General features: G+C 37.9%; 1 protein-coding gene across 2 annotated transcripts in view; it reads left to right on the top strand.

Moving 5' to 3' along the window:
* The window catches only part of LOC102202217 (leucine-rich repeat and fibronectin type-III domain-containing protein 2), a 132,394-nt gene that overhangs the window by 40,631 nt on the left and 76,064 nt on the right, over positions 1-15,699 (top strand). Inside the window, exon 1 of one of the 2 annotated variants that reach the window (XM_005738765.1) lies at positions 11,585-11,636. The exons of the other annotated variant lie outside the window; for it this stretch is intronic. The gene's annotated coding sequence lies outside the window, so the exon portion shown is untranslated. Of the gene's footprint in view, positions 1-11,584; positions 11,637-15,699 lie in introns of those variants that run through there. 2 annotated transcript variants of the gene reach the window in all.

Here is a 15,699-nt window from a genome sequence, read left to right as displayed (position 1 = left end):
GAGCAAGCATGACTGGGGACATAGTACTTTAGTGACTTGTGCTAAAATAAAAGTAATGTACTTTTAATGTATTTATCCTGTGTATATATCAATGTGTTCTATGGTAGAGGGGGGTTAAACATACAAGAAAATGGTTTAGAAATAAGCATTAGACAAGTTTTACACTAAATATACCATATTATGTCATTAGGACTCAAATGGCACCGAATAGTAAGAATGACCCTCCTACACACCAGACTTATCGATACAGCCATAGCCAGATATGAAAATGAAGTATATACCTATATAGAATAATTTCAGCTACTCCCTTATTCCACTGGATCAACAAAGAAAGTAGCTCTAAATGTTTGATTTGGTAGATTTTTACACCAGATGCCGTTCATGACATAACCCCAAAGTGATGTGTGTTTTCTTAATGTCAGACCAGGGGTTTTGCTTGTTAAGAAAATGTGTAAATGACTAGACTACAGAGCCTCTGAAGAATATAACTAACTACTTATATGATTCTTAAATATGAGCAGACCATGTTCACTTAGTTAGTGCCAGTTTCTTGCTCGCCTCCTAAGGGGCAAAGCTACATGGTACAACTAAAATTTATTGTGCATTTAGTGTCAGTGATATAATATTGTTACCTTCTCAACATATGGAATAGATCAGCAGGGTTTCCTGCTCATGGCAGATTGTTATTCAGGTCATGCCAGCTGAGATCCAAGGTTGCAGAGCCAATATGTTCTTACTGCAGTGTGTTCATTCCAGTTTCTGGTGTACGGGATTCTCTGTCTTTGGGCTTCCTTGAAAATGTGGATATTTAAGAAGCATTATGTGGTTGTGCTTAGTAAAGGACAAAGAAATTGTGGTGTGGGTGTGTTAAGTACCTGCTGCACTCCTGGTTATGAACAGTTTAGGATGGTAGTGAAATGTACCTGAGCTTCTTAGTGTTAAAGTAAATTAACTGATTAGCTAAGCACTACTGAGATAGGCTAACAAGTATTGTACACATAGAAAGCGTGTCAGAGAGCATGGGACTTAACCTAGATTTAACACGCAGGGGTTACAAATTTGAAATACAGTAACAGAGAAAACACACCAGGAGCAGAATCCTGTATTGGATGAATTGCATTCCATTGCAAGCTAGTTTCAAATGAGAGAACCTATTATAACTGCATTGTACTGTATTATTCCTGACGCACTGAATTAGGGCATAGTGCTGCATGCTGGCATTAAAGCTAGAATTATGCACACATTTAGTCTTTTATTCAGCAATAAAATTTGGAGATTGTTCTCCAAAAAATGTCCCACATCAGCCCTGGTTAGCAGTACAGTTCTGCTATAGATTAAACATGTGGTAGGTGTACAGTAAAGGAGCCTTTGTGCTTTTTCTCTCTCAGGTGCTATTTTGCTTCAGGCTTTATCAAAGCATGTTTCTGTTGCTGATAAGCAAACCACAGCAAAAGCTAACAGCTGCCTTGGGACACTGTAGCTACATTAGCCATAGCAGATTTCCAACCTTTACAGATGCTTATTCCCTTGAGGCAGATGCTCTGCCTCAAGGGAATAAGCCAAGAAGCTGACAACTGTACACAACTGAGGAAAGGAAATAATATGCTGCATGACATGAAATGCAAGAAGTGCAGGGCAGTGGTTTGCGTTAACTTCTTTAATAGGGCTACCTTGTATTTCTGGTCTAGGGAAACAAAACAATTCAGTTTGAATCTGATTGTCTCTAAGAGTAGCTGTGTATATGGACCTAAACTAATAAGCTACTTAGCACAAGGAACCTAATAACAACCATGACATAATTATGTGCAGCAAAACACTAATGTGTGAAACAACAGACAAGCACATGGTGTAGCTCATGTAGCTATCGGCTCCCTAATTGTCTGTGTTAGCCTCTGTTGAGCAGCTGGAGGGACACAGTGTCACATATGATGGAAAAACAAAGCACTGACCCTTGGAACCCCAGCTGGAGTTACTCCGTAACATTCTCCATCCACGGAAAGAAATATCAGATTGCAGCTGACCTCAGTCCTGCTGCTCGAAATCCCAATGCCGCCATAAGAGGCTTTACTACAGGCTAGAGGCGGGTGAATAGGGATAATTTAATGAAACATTAGACAAGTGCACTCCACAGTCCTTTAACAAATTGCTTCTCTGACTGCCAAGCTTGGCTCAATTTGGGTTGCCTGAAGGAAGAGCCGAGTTAAAAGAGCAAAGAAAAGAGAAGAATGAGCAGTTATTCACCTGCAGCATTTGGGAGGGGGGGGGGGACTTCAGATATGATGGTTCCTCAAAACAATTGAAATATTGGAGATGAAGCTGTGCTGTCATACCGCCCTTAGAAAGACTACTAGTGGATTTTAGAATTTTCTGCAGGATGGATTAAGTGTGATGGCAGGCTGTTGACTTCTGACCAGGAAAAGCAGAAGGCAGCACTTTCCCCGATCCACAGCCACCTATGGACATAAACAGGTGGCTGCCGGGGTACTGGCAACGCTTATTGCCAGGGTAGGCGAGTAAACAGTGGCCTAGTTAAGATGCTGGCACAGCCCAGGAAAGCATTTTTTGTGGTGTCACAAAGTGGATTCACCGCCCATGGCTTCTTTGCACTACATATTATTCTTAAGCTTAGGATTTAAAGGTAGCCCCTGAGTAAAGCCTTGAATTAGCTTAATGGGAAGGATCAGGCACGTGACTCAAACCTCACGTGCAGAGATAGTCACAAACAGCCGTCTAAAACCAATATGATGATTGATTTTGTTTTGCTGGGAGAATGAATTATGCCCATGCATGTGTCTCTGTATTTCGGGTGGATTTGGAAGTGTGTGCGAGGCATATGGATCCCTGATGTCTCAATAATGAGGGCAGAGAAAGGCTCACAGACATAAAATGGTTTTTGGCTGTACTCTTTTCTTGTGGGTGCATACGCTTTAAGATGTAACATTGTTCATCACATTGTTAGACTCTCCCACATACATTTATGTAAAGACACACAAACCCAAGACTGCCAAAGGGAAATGAAGAAACACTTTTTTATTGGTTGGGTTTCGCTTCACAGCATTGCATTCATCAAGCTAACATAAGCAAAGAGTGAAGTTTAAAACTGCTGCTGTTTTGCTTATGCTTAAGCAAATATGTATCTGGAAATATTTTGGTCTAGCCTGACTACATTTTTTCAGGGTTTTTAAAGGAGGCAAGCTTGATAACAAAAATCAAGAAAATGCTATTAAACCATTTATTACCAAGTTTTTCTGGTAGCCATCAGTAAAAATTTACATTGTATGATAATTATTGGCATCAAGATCAAAGATCATGCTTTTTTCATTGAACCTGTTTGAAAGACTTTCATTTATGCACAGAGCTGCTAGAGGTTACTTTGCTTCAAACATAACGACGGGTCAAACAAAAGATTGCAGAAAACAACAAAGAGGAGGACAGTTTCATTGAAAGAACAAATGAAAGCCGAGTACAGATTCATTGGACAGTATTGTTTGGTTCAAGATTCCCTGTAATTTAAAGGTTTATTAGTAGTGTGCAGACCATTTTCCTTTAAATGACATAATAAGTAATACAGCTACATTAACAGGTTTGTAATCTGGGTGACATGATCCCTTTTCAACCAACCTTTATCATAGTAAAGCTCATTCATTTGAAATGAAATGCAGTAAACAGTACGAAGAACTATAATCAGATCACTCAAGATTATTTCTTAATACTTTGCATTAATTCAAAGTATTTTGTGTTACCATGCAATACAGTGTATTCCTCTAATCCATAGAAAGCCGAATTAGAAATATGCAGCAGATGCTGTTTCTGCCAAAGCTCATTGAGACGTACTTTGACACATCAGCTTACACTGGATGTAACACCAGCTAATGCAGGGTTTGTGTGTGTGCAGCGAACTGGCATTGTTGAGTGTTAGATTAATGATGTGCTGCTGTGTATTGTCTAGGAAGTTAGTACTGAAGTTTTTTACATGATATGTTCTCCAGATTAAATTCTTTTTTTTTTAATAGAAGGTGATAGCATAATAATAATAATAAGAAGAAGAAGAAGAAGAAGAAGAAGAAGAAGAAACAATGAATTAAATATTGTCAAATTTTATACTGTTAGTATTCAGCTGGCAGCTACTACAGTTTTCAGCATTTAGTTGACTAAATGCTGAATTTCTGTGAAACTAAGCCTAAATAAAGGCAGAGGAAAAGGAGCAGCAAGCTGCTGTATCCATAGTATCATATATTCAGCTGATGCTGTGAGCTATAGGCACATCTATAGCTTCAATCATAAAAGCTTGTGAAAGAAGTAAAAAGAGCGCATTCATCATGTAAGGTGTCACTTTTTCCTTGTCTCTCATTACTGTCGTATCTCTAGTATGTTTCTAGTTGTTTCTCTTATGTCAGTGTGCTGTAACTGGATTGGGCAAAGAAGGATAACTGCTGCATTTTTGCCACAGCACAATTGATAGTCAGAAGTTGCCAATGAGATAAACTGATGGCACCGTATCACTTAATCTCAGCAGTATTATGGGAAACCACATCATGCTGATATAAGCTGTCACATATGATAAAATTTACAGCATATATTTCACAACAGAGCTCTGCTGTCATGCACATTTATTTAAATATTTACATATTTATTCTGAGTGATCCCTTATTGTGTGATATCAGAAATGCTAACTGAATCTAATCGCTGCTTTGGATGACATAGCTGCCATTCTAGGTTGCAAAGAAAACTGAGGTGTTTTTCTGTGCAGTGAAGCCATTTAAATGGGTTCTTTGACCTCAGCTCACAGTCATCCTGAAAAAATCTGTTTCTTTCCTTTTCACGCTCTTTATTTTGCAGTGGTTTTTTCCACTGTCCATTGTGACTGGAGTTTCTTGTGACTCCTTATTCTGTGTCATTTCATGGCAGCAATAGATCACAGAAGAGAAGGAAACAACTGGGCTGATTTTTGTTTACCCAACACAAGACATTTGTATTTCCTCTTCAGTGAAAGAGGGAGAGCTGGGTGAGGAAAGGTCCTCGTTTGTAATAGACTCTGACCCATAAGGACACCACCACTAGCATTAAGGAAAGACTTGGCTATTGGTCCAGATCAAGAATTGCAAATCAAGTTCTTTCCAGCCTTAAGCTTATGACACAACGTGCCAAAATATCTCAGCTTAGACTTATAATAAGAAAAAAATCTCAGTAAAGGCATTAGGAAAAGCTTGCATCCCTGAGATCTGTCTGTACACTCATAAGCACTTTGCACAGATCTGTGGTATGCAGGATCTAAATGAGTCCACAGGCTTTTTCTCAGGTAATGCTGACAAGCAGAACAATCACATTAAACTCTGCATGCGTCATTAAAATATCCATTGCTGGCTCTGTAGACAAGTATTAAGATCTCTCTATGGCAGGAGTTTGGGAAATTTACCTTTGATCAGGAAATATCCAGAAAGGCAGTACATAAGTAGGATTCATGCTTAATAATCAAAAGGGGCAGCGGTCTGTTTCTATTTCATTTTAAATCTTTGCTTTAGATTTTTTTTCCTTGTTCTTTTCATTTCTGAGGGATTAAACCTTTCACAGATGTTTTACCATGTCCAGTCACAGTCTTGGAAGGTTGCCCATTGTAGCAGCTTTGTTTCAGCGCATTCACAGATATATTTCGACGTCAGAGGCCGGGATTAGTTTCTTTACACATGAGGGCAGAATGTCGCAGCCACAGTGTGGTCTGTTAGATTGTGTTAGATTATAACGTCACAGTGAGCAGAACGAGAAAATATAAACTGTAAAAATGACTGCCGTGTTCTCGAGCATTGAGCTGGACAAGTGCATGCTGGTTTATTAAGACTATAACTTGCTAGCATTTAGCAAATTGACTGTGGAAGCCTTAGTAGGCTTTAAAGTACTAATGAGATCATCCAACAGTGCCTTAAGAACACCTCCACCCGCTGCAGGATGTAACAAGTAATTAGCTTTCCATATGAAATATTAACATGCATTTTTTTTCTTGTAGGTCTCCTCATTTACCCAAAAAGCAGGAGAGCACTACATTAGATCTTTATCTTTAAACCTCCATCCTCATTTGTACAATTTATTTTATCAAGTTCTTCAAGCTGTAGTGATATAAAAGATATTTGGCTTAGAAATGCAGAGATGTGTTTGAAGTGTATTAAGCATTACATCACAACTGGTCTATAAGGTCTATAAGCTATATGGTTAATAATTCTAAATAAAAGAATAGGGTTAAATATCAAAGAGGCAAACTGCAATTAGGAGATATGCTCTGACGCAAAATAACCAAAGTTTATAAAGTGCAACTTAAAAGTTTGTTAATAACCTAAATGTGTGAGGAGAAAAAGAATTGTGGCATTGCTTTGTGGCATTCTTAGTCAACTTTTTTCCTAATAAAGTTGAAGAACTATCTCCTAAAAAGAAGTGGCTCCAAAAAGGTAGTTCAATGACAGAGCAATAGACTGGAAAATATGATATATATTCCTGTTCTCAACTCTTCCTCATTTAAGCCTTCTTGTTCCAGTAGTCCACTTCTATTCAGTGTATACAAGATCACAGGACCCTAAAAGCTTTCATCAGGAACTCAATGAGACGTGGCAAACAATACCAAATGCCAGCTTTAAGCTAATTGTACAATTTACCATCAAGTGTGGGATCTACCAAGGAAAGGCCCTGTCCCCGTTGCAGAGGGAGTGGCTGGCATCCAGAAATCCTACCAGTGGCTGGACAAAGGTGGACTGAAAGACAGCGCAGAGGCACTAATCATGGCAGCACAGGAACAAGCTCTCAGCACAAGATTGATAGAGGCTGGGGTCTATCACACCAGGCAAGACCCTGGGTGCAGGCTGTGTAAAGATGCCCCTGAGACAATCCAGCACATAACAGCAGGGTACAAGATGATAGCAGGCAAGGCATAGATGGAACGCCATAACCAAGTGGCTGACATAGTGTACAGGCACATCAAAATGGGAGATGTCTAGGGTAGTTGAGAATGACCAAACTAAGATCCCTTGGAACTTCCAGATACAGACAGATAAACTGGTGATGGCCATTAAACCGGACACAGTAGTGGTGGACAAGTAGAGGAAGACGTCTGTAGTGATAGATGTAGCTATACCGACTGATAGCGACATCAGGAAGAAGGAACACGAGAAGCTTAAGAAATACAAAAGGCTGAGAAAAGAACTCAAGAAAATGTGGGTGTGGGTGAAGGCAATAGTGGAGGGAGGAAGACGACAAAGCGGACAAAAAAAAGATCTGAGATCTCTGTCCAGTAGAAAGCAGTCGCAGGAAAAGCAAAGACACAGTGTATGACCTTCAAGCTCTGGTAGACGACGCGAATTGAAGGATAAAGACCGCCTCTCACTGCGAGAGGAGAATTTTTATATATTATAATATATTAAAATTTTTCCTCTCGCAGTGAGAGGCGGTCTTTATCCTTCAATCCTTTTTTTTGTCCGCTTTGTCGTCTTCCTCAAACAAAAATCCACACACATAAAAAAAAAATCCACCGAATTGAAGGATAAAGACCGCCTCTCACTGCGAGAGGAAAATTTTTAATATATTATAATATATAAAAATTCTTTAATGAACATAAATTTTTTTGTGTGTGTGGATTTTTGTTTGAAACTTTCTGAGCTGTGTGCTTTAGTTAAAATCCATAATTTTATAGTTCAGATGATTTTTCATCAGCCATCTGGAATATAGACACATTTCATTTACAATTGGAGACTTATTGTGAAGTATTGGGTTTGACAGGTGTGATGATTGTGGTGTTATTGTGTGCAGTTGAATAGAGCAACAACAAGGGCAGACAAGGAAAAGCAAAACTTAAGTTCTTAAATAAGTGTCAGTGCACAAGATTAAGACTGTCAGTTCGATTCTCAGGTAGCACAAACTAAATTCAAATTGCCTGTGTTTTTCAAACTTGAGTAAAGGTGGACTGTGCAGCTTCTGTGACAGCTTGATGTGACTGGTGTTATATGAATCATACAACAATGAAGTCTTTTTTTCATGAGGGAAACAATTACACAAGGACAACTCATAACAAATTGCAATGTTATTATCTTTTCACTGCCTTTTTCCAAAGAACAAAGAGTTCTTAATAACATTCTCTGGTAATATCACTCACTGGTATTCTACAAGGCAGAAAATGTAAAGCACATTCAAAAACTATTCAACCTACAAGGTTTGCAGGAATGATTCATTAGCTGACTCATGTTAATCAGGGATGTATTGAAATATGTAACGTCCCTTGTTAACCTTTCATTTTGTGCCGGCTGAAAAAAACTGTAGTCAGCCAGGAGGCATAATGATCACTGTATGATAGATTTTAATAACATATTTATAACTCAGGAATGTAAGTAGAGTTTTTGGTTGTTATGTCTGAGGATATAAGCCATTACTGGGTGATATGTGTAAAAGCCGGGCTAATGGTACATTATTTCATATAAAATCTTGGCAAATAATAATACTAGAATAAAAGAATAGCCAAGCTACATCCCATAAGTTGAAAATAATCAATAAATCGTGACACATTTAGTGGAAGAATACTTTACAATAAATCCATTCTATAAAATATTTGAAATGACCCCCCAAATATTATTAAAGGAGTAAATCATTACAAACTTGTAGCGCACAAAAAGTTCATAAAATGTTACTAATGTTCTACAGCACATATGGGCAGAAATCTGTGCCATCAGAAACTGTTTTCAGAAAAAGCAACTAATTTCAGAATAATAACAGAAATAACAGAAAATGAAATAACAGAAATAACAGAAACTAATTTCAATTTAGTGATGATCATTTTCAAACCATAAATTCAATTTCAAATTAGACTAATTCAAATTCAGTTTTCAAAAGCATTTATTCAAGTTACAATTCAGATTCAATCTGAGCAATTCAAATTCAAATTTAACTTATTCAAATTCAGTTTTCAAAAGCATTTATTCAAGTTACAATTCAGATTCAATCTGAGCAATTCAAATTCAAATTGAACTTATTCAAATTCAGTTTCTGATGGCACAGATTTCTGCCCATAAGCACATGTCATAAAAATGGACCGAGGTTTAAATTTAAACTCGTGGTGTTTTTTTTTCTTTCTTTAAAAAAAACCCCGAAATAAATATTATTATTTTTAGGTTGAAACCATTAGGCTAAAGTTAGTTTTAACGTTTAAAACAGTCAAGCTAAGGTTAAAGGTGGAAAAGTTAAGCTAACAGTACAGAAATGTTAGAAAGATGAACCAAATGGCAAACAGAACAAACCTACTATGATTTAAAGCTAACAGGCTGTGTTTGTGTTTTGAGTGTTAGTCATTTTCTACTGCATTCATCATTTAGATGTTTGTGAACTTTATATCTAATTACAGGCAGAGTGTTTATGTTAAAATTAATGCACTGAAGTAGTTATTCAGTCTGTTTGGGAGTGTCTTCTGACAACTGGGATGATTTTTTGTGTTCAGATAGATATGGATTTAAATATTAGAGCATTAACCCGACAACTCTAAAGGTTTCAGCCAAAGATTTACAGTTTCCACTCAGAGTCAATACGTGGTGTTTATGCGGCTCGCTGGATATCTGCTGGACAATGATACATTATAGTGACTTTAGAAGGGCACTTGAAGAAATGAGACTTCAAAGAAGCAACTGAGATAGCAGCTGCCCAATCAGATCTCACTTTGGCAGGATAATAGCATTCAGGTCCCTGGAGGCAGAAATGAGGATGTGTCATAAATTATGAATTTCCATGAGAACAGATATGGATGGTGGTGTCATGCAATAATTGGCACAGCACTTAGCTCCAAGAGAAGCTGGCTGGTGGCTGAGTGATGTACGCCGCGGGCACCTGCCTGGAAAACATGTTGAAGTGATTTGCAAAGTCAGCATGTCGCAAAGAAGCGTCCTTTATTACCATGTTGACCCAAGGCTGTATGATGGGGCCACACAGTAGGGAACAACAGTAGGTTCAAGGTTAGAAGAAAACTGTGCCTATGGTGTGAACCTGGAATTGAAACTATACCCACACATGTTACTACCCAGCAGTGCAACTCTAAGTTCAGGCATGACGTAGTCAGGTAAAATGAGAAAAGTGATAAGCTAAAATGTGTGTGTGTGTGTGTGTGTGTGTGTGTGTGAGTTTTAAATAATAAACCACACTGATTTCCAGTCAATGATAAGCGATCAGTAAACACTATCTTCATTAGAAAGATCTAAGCTATACCAAAACAACTTCACATTTTTCAGCAAAGAAACAATGCAGTGCATAACAAAGCATTTCAAAACACGCGTTCTTTAATTATATGCAGTCTTTGCAGATGGAAAGTTTGTGTGAAGGAAGGGGAAAATGGTAAAGCAATGTACAAGCTTACAAAGCATAAAAAGGTAAAATGCAATCTGAACCCAAACTGTACTTCTACGTACATAAAATCAGATCTCCCTCTGATTCTGCAACGACAAAATACCAGCATAAACTAGTAAAAAACACAAGTATATGCCGACCCCAGCCAAGCAGTCAAAGGTTGCTACAGCTGGCAAGACTTTTCTGTGAAGTGTTCCTTGACCTGGATTTCACCAACTTTGCTGTCAGTGTGTTAGAGCGCTCAAACACTAATAGAAAGACCTTGTTTCCTCATTAGGATAGAGATCTGTGCCAGTGTTTGGAGCAGTAGTCTAAATTTAACTGGTAATTATGTAACATCTCAGGGTGTGTTGTGGAGTAACACAAGTATTATTACTTCAAAGACTAAATAAGCAACATGACCCATAAATTTAAAAAAAGGAATGGATAATGTGGAATGCATTACTTTTTGAGTAATCCACAACAAACCTTATTATTAGACCAGTTGAACTGTTTTTAATTGATAGCTCAAGTAAAAACACTTTAAGGCAGCCACTATGCAAAGATCGTAGAAAGGTCCAGTCTTAGGTCAATGTCTTAATAAAACTTAAAGAGGTAGTTTAAACACAGTTCACATTTTACAGGTATCTGATTTTCTTATGAATTAATTTTGATAGACTGTGTGTGCTTAGATCCTGATCTGATCATTATTAGAGCCACTCTTTAAAGATTAGAAAGGTGAGCCTCATGATCGTAGCAGTTGTGTTGGGAACATTGATTTTTAAAATTGTGATGACGCTATGCTTATTTTATGCATTTCCCCCCTAAAATGTAACAAATAAATTGTCTAAAAACAAAACACCAGTCATAAAGAAATCTTGTCATGTATCTTACTAGATATAATAAATCCAGAAACAAGCAGCAAATATAGAGGCAGGTTTCAAAATTATGCTGGCCCCCAAAACAACAGAGCAAACTCCAGACCTCGGCTATAGGTTTCTAGGGCCACTCGTCTCTTTTCTTCTAAATAAACAGGATTAGAAGCCACACAAATGTCCAAGATCAGTGCCATTTCTCATCCCATCCTGCTCCCTGTCTCTCCGCATTGTTTTCCTGCAGGTGAAAAAGTGAACGGATGAGGTGGAGGACACACACGTGCACGCACACGCACACACACACAGATACACACACACACACACACACAGACAAGCACACACACAAACGTCACCTTGCAACATTCATCCGTGGGAGGAAGAGAACAACTTTGGATTGTTTGTTGCCCGCGGGAGGAATTCAAGGTCAGTGCATAGTGCGTTCACACACGAACTCACAGAGTCTGACTTGAGAACAAATAAACAGAAGGACAGTCTTCCTTTCTGTTGCTGCTTGACTATAATCATAAGCTTAATAGATAAATAATAGAGTTTTATATCGGTATTTATTGACAGTTCATTTCATCCTTGCATTCTTTCACCAGTTTTTTTTTAATCCTTTTCACTTAAGCTTCCATCTTTGGTCGTCCCTTTTTAACCCCCCCCAGACACACACACACACACACACACACACACACACTCTTCCTTCCTTCCTTTTCTTGATCTTGCAAGTCTTACTTCCCTCTTTCTTTTTTCTCTCTTCATTTCTTACTTCCTTACTCATCTCTGCTTGGCTCTGAATTTTATCCCCTCCTTCCTCTCTCATTTATTTTAATCCCCGCTTTCTTTTTCATTTTGCTTCTGCTGTCCTTCCTTCTGTCCTTTATCCCCCCTTAACATTTCTTATATCTAAAGAAAACCACAAGTCAACACACCAAACAAACATTAGGCTGTCCAAGGATTTTTTTCCCTATGAAGTCCACATACTGGGAAGAATTTGGATTTTAATTGCTTCCCCATAGATCCCTGCCTCACCAAGGAACTGGGTTAATTGCATAAGAAGACAGAGGCATTTTAATTGAATGCTGCCAGCCACAGTAACTCCAGCAAAGCCGTGTCGCAGGTTATTTAGCTACAGCTATGGAAATAAAGAAGATATCCAGCTGTTTTCTGGGAATGACGACGCCAGTTTCAAAAAGCTTTTAAAGTGTCATTCCTGCAAAGACATCCTGACAGGATCTTGTTTACTGTGTCTATTTAGCAGTTCAATGTTGTAAGTGAGCTACACCTACAAAGGTTGCTTTAAGGTTAAATATAGTACAAACACTTTACTTACTACTAAGTTTTCAAAGCCTTCACTTCATGTCAATCTAACATTGCTTCCTCTAACCGATTCCCATGGGGGAAGGGATTTGATATCCCTAAGCAGCAATGTATGAATCTATCCACTTCAAATTAACATGGTGTTTTTGCCAGGGTCTTAAGGGTGGATTGAAGTGAAATAAGATTAGTTCATCATGCTCATCTATTTGTTATAATCATGCCCCAAAAGTGTTGAAAACAAGCAAGCACTAAGGTTTCATGTCGACCACACAGTGGCATTAGTTGTGCACTTATTAGTTAACTTATAGTCCTCAGGCTGATCTCACAGCTGCATTATTAACCAAGAAACTGTTAAATGTCAGGATGATAAACTAATGCACTCAATGTGTGGAAATCAAACGTTTTTATTCCCATTTTATTCCCAATTATATTGTGGGATTTTAGCCAGTCATTAGTAAGAACAGACAAGGATATCACACAATACCTGATCATCCCTCCTCAGCCCCTCAGTTTATATCTAGCCTTCTTTCTCCCTCCTTCTTTCTTTTCCTTGAATTTCCCTCCCCTGCCTTGTTCTTTCTTCTTTCGGCCTTCTCTGCTTGATTCTGTTTTATCAAGCTCTACTTCCTTTAGTTCTCTTATTCCTTGATTCCCTGATTGGTTTTATTGTTCCCTTCCTCACCCCCTGATTATTTTTTCTGCTCCCAGCCTCCCTCCTGTCATTTCTTCCTTATTTTTATTTTACTTCCTATATTCAAAAGGCCTCAATTTGAATCGAAACTACTTCTAGATGCTAATAGAGGCTTGGAATAAATATCATGTACTGTATGTATACAAATTATAACAGGGTCAAATATACGCAGAACGCAGTCAGCTCTGCATGTGGCACTGGGCAAAACAACAGATTGATTTCATTAAATGAGTCTTGTGTAAATGCACTCTCCTATATTAGTACCTAATACAGAAATGGTATGGTGCAACTAAAAAAAGAGGCAGATTTAAATCAGCGAATTACAAAGTATGCAGTTGTCTGTTTTATCAAATAGGTTAAGTCTTTCAGTTTAACCAGTCTGTAGGATGTAGTATTAAACATGGAGAATATCAGAACAGTTTGCTTTAAAAAAAAAAAAAATAACTGAAGTGAGTTAGTTTCTGAACACTGTGTCATTCATTCATCTACTCACGCCATCTGCCCAGTCTGACTAACAAAAGAAGGTCTGGATCTGCCACATGTTTTTTATTGACATTACAAAAGAAAATGATGTGGAAAAAATGTGTGTAAATTGCTACATCTGATATACTCTACATCTATAATTAGACTACAGACATTTGAATGATCAAGAGTGAAAACTGCTTTGATATTGTTTATTTTTCTTGTAAAGTCGAGCCTTTCCTTTGTGACTTTTAAGGGTTCAAAGCTTTTCCCTTCTGTCTTTTTTTAAGTTTCTTCCTTACTCATCAGTCTGACATTGAATCTTTTGTCAGTTTCATATTTTTGTTCTCCCCATAATTTTCTCAGTTTCTACCTTACTTCTTGGTAACTGTAGACAGCTGTCATGGATTCAATGATACCTTTAGATGAGGTTAGGGCCATACACTAACAAACTCCTTCTGACCGATACCTGCCACAGAATCTGTGTAAAATATTCCAACAAGTTACGTTACTAGCTGAGGAAAATAATACCTGTTTTATAGGTTTAGAATCTCAGGGCACTGTGAAGGACAAGGAGGGTCAGCCGGAAACAAAGGGAGACTGTAAATTTTGTTTCGCTGCCAGGGAACATTATGGTGAGCCTATAGTTTGACAACACTAGTTTTAGACCTTATAGGAAGTTTACAGAGTTGTTTACACACATAAGTAATCGGCACCTACACTAATGGACAAATAAAGCAGGGTTGTGTGTTGTGCAGCATACAAACTGCTGATATTCTTCACTGATTTGTATCGGTGTTGAGCTACAGTCACTGTAAAACATGGAAAATTTTAACCAGCAACCATTGCTCATTAACTTAAACTCTTTAACCTCCTACTGTATTTCAATAAGAAGAGATCCTTAGAGGGAATTTAACATGATTTATTGATATACTGAATTCAATTATGCTATTTGGCGATTAGATTCCAATGGACATCATAGCAGTGACAGGAATTAGGGCTGGATGAGTGACTTGCATTAGTTGGGGATGGAGACAAGGTGGGTCGCATGGTTGAGTCTACAAGGAAGAATGAAATATGAGCAGTGCAATTTAAAGAACCTAGAGTGGAGGCTGATTGGCTTTAAGAAAGTGGGCAGAAAGATGATTACCCCCAAGCACATTTGAACCCCAATGTCCAATTTGTTTGAGGAGTGTTGCTGTGTTCCATGCTCAGGCATGATTAAGCATGGCAATGAAAGAGGTGGGCCGATTGTGACTCAGTTGGACCTGAGCATAGTGTGTAGTGTGATCGTTAAGTTCCCCTCATCACTTAACTCCAGCAGTTCCTCAACAGCAGCTAATATTATAAAAATCACTGTGTTAGACAATTAAATTAGGAGACTCTTCATCCTGCCCTTCTTGCAGCATGCGACAAGATGTAATAGGTGTTAATCACTACACGAATTAGAAATCTATACAAAAACTTCAGTGCAACAATGGTAAATAAGACAGAATATCAATAATGTTAGCCAATCAGTGTTCTGGAACTCATTGGGTGAATGGAAATAGTCATTCTGTCCCATTATTCCAGTGTAATTGATATGTTATTAAAAGTCAACCAGCTCTTTCCATAGTGCACCTACCTCTCAACCTCCACACACTTCCTATTCCATAATCTGAATTTTGATAATAGCTAAGGTAATATTGATTTGATCTTTATAAATTATATAGATTAAGAGAAATGTTGCTCTTTGTGAACTGGTTGTAGTTAGAGCTATTTGAGTTGAAGGTTGTTTATAATCTTTTACTAATAATCAATTAACATGCCAAGTGTTTTCAGGAAATATCAACATGTTTCCATGGCTATCGAGTGATTAAAAGTATTGAAACAAGGACTTAGTGAGTTTTTGGATGACTTCAAGGACATAGATGGTGACTCTGTGTTAGGGAGCTTTTTGATTATGCTTCAAATGTTATGTTACACATATTTCACCAGACACAGTTTTCTGTAGAAACAGGAAGCTGACCCTGT

Source organism: Pundamilia nyererei, unplaced genomic scaffold (genome assembly GCF_000239375.1).
Source record: "Pundamilia nyererei isolate P.nyererei 1_Seehausen unplaced genomic scaffold, PunNye1.0 scaffold00086, whole genome shotgun sequence".
In the NCBI taxonomy this organism is placed as follows: domain Eukaryota; kingdom Metazoa; phylum Chordata; class Actinopteri; order Cichliformes; family Cichlidae; genus Pundamilia; species Pundamilia nyererei.
This window is presented reverse-complemented; position numbering and strand designations above follow the sequence as displayed.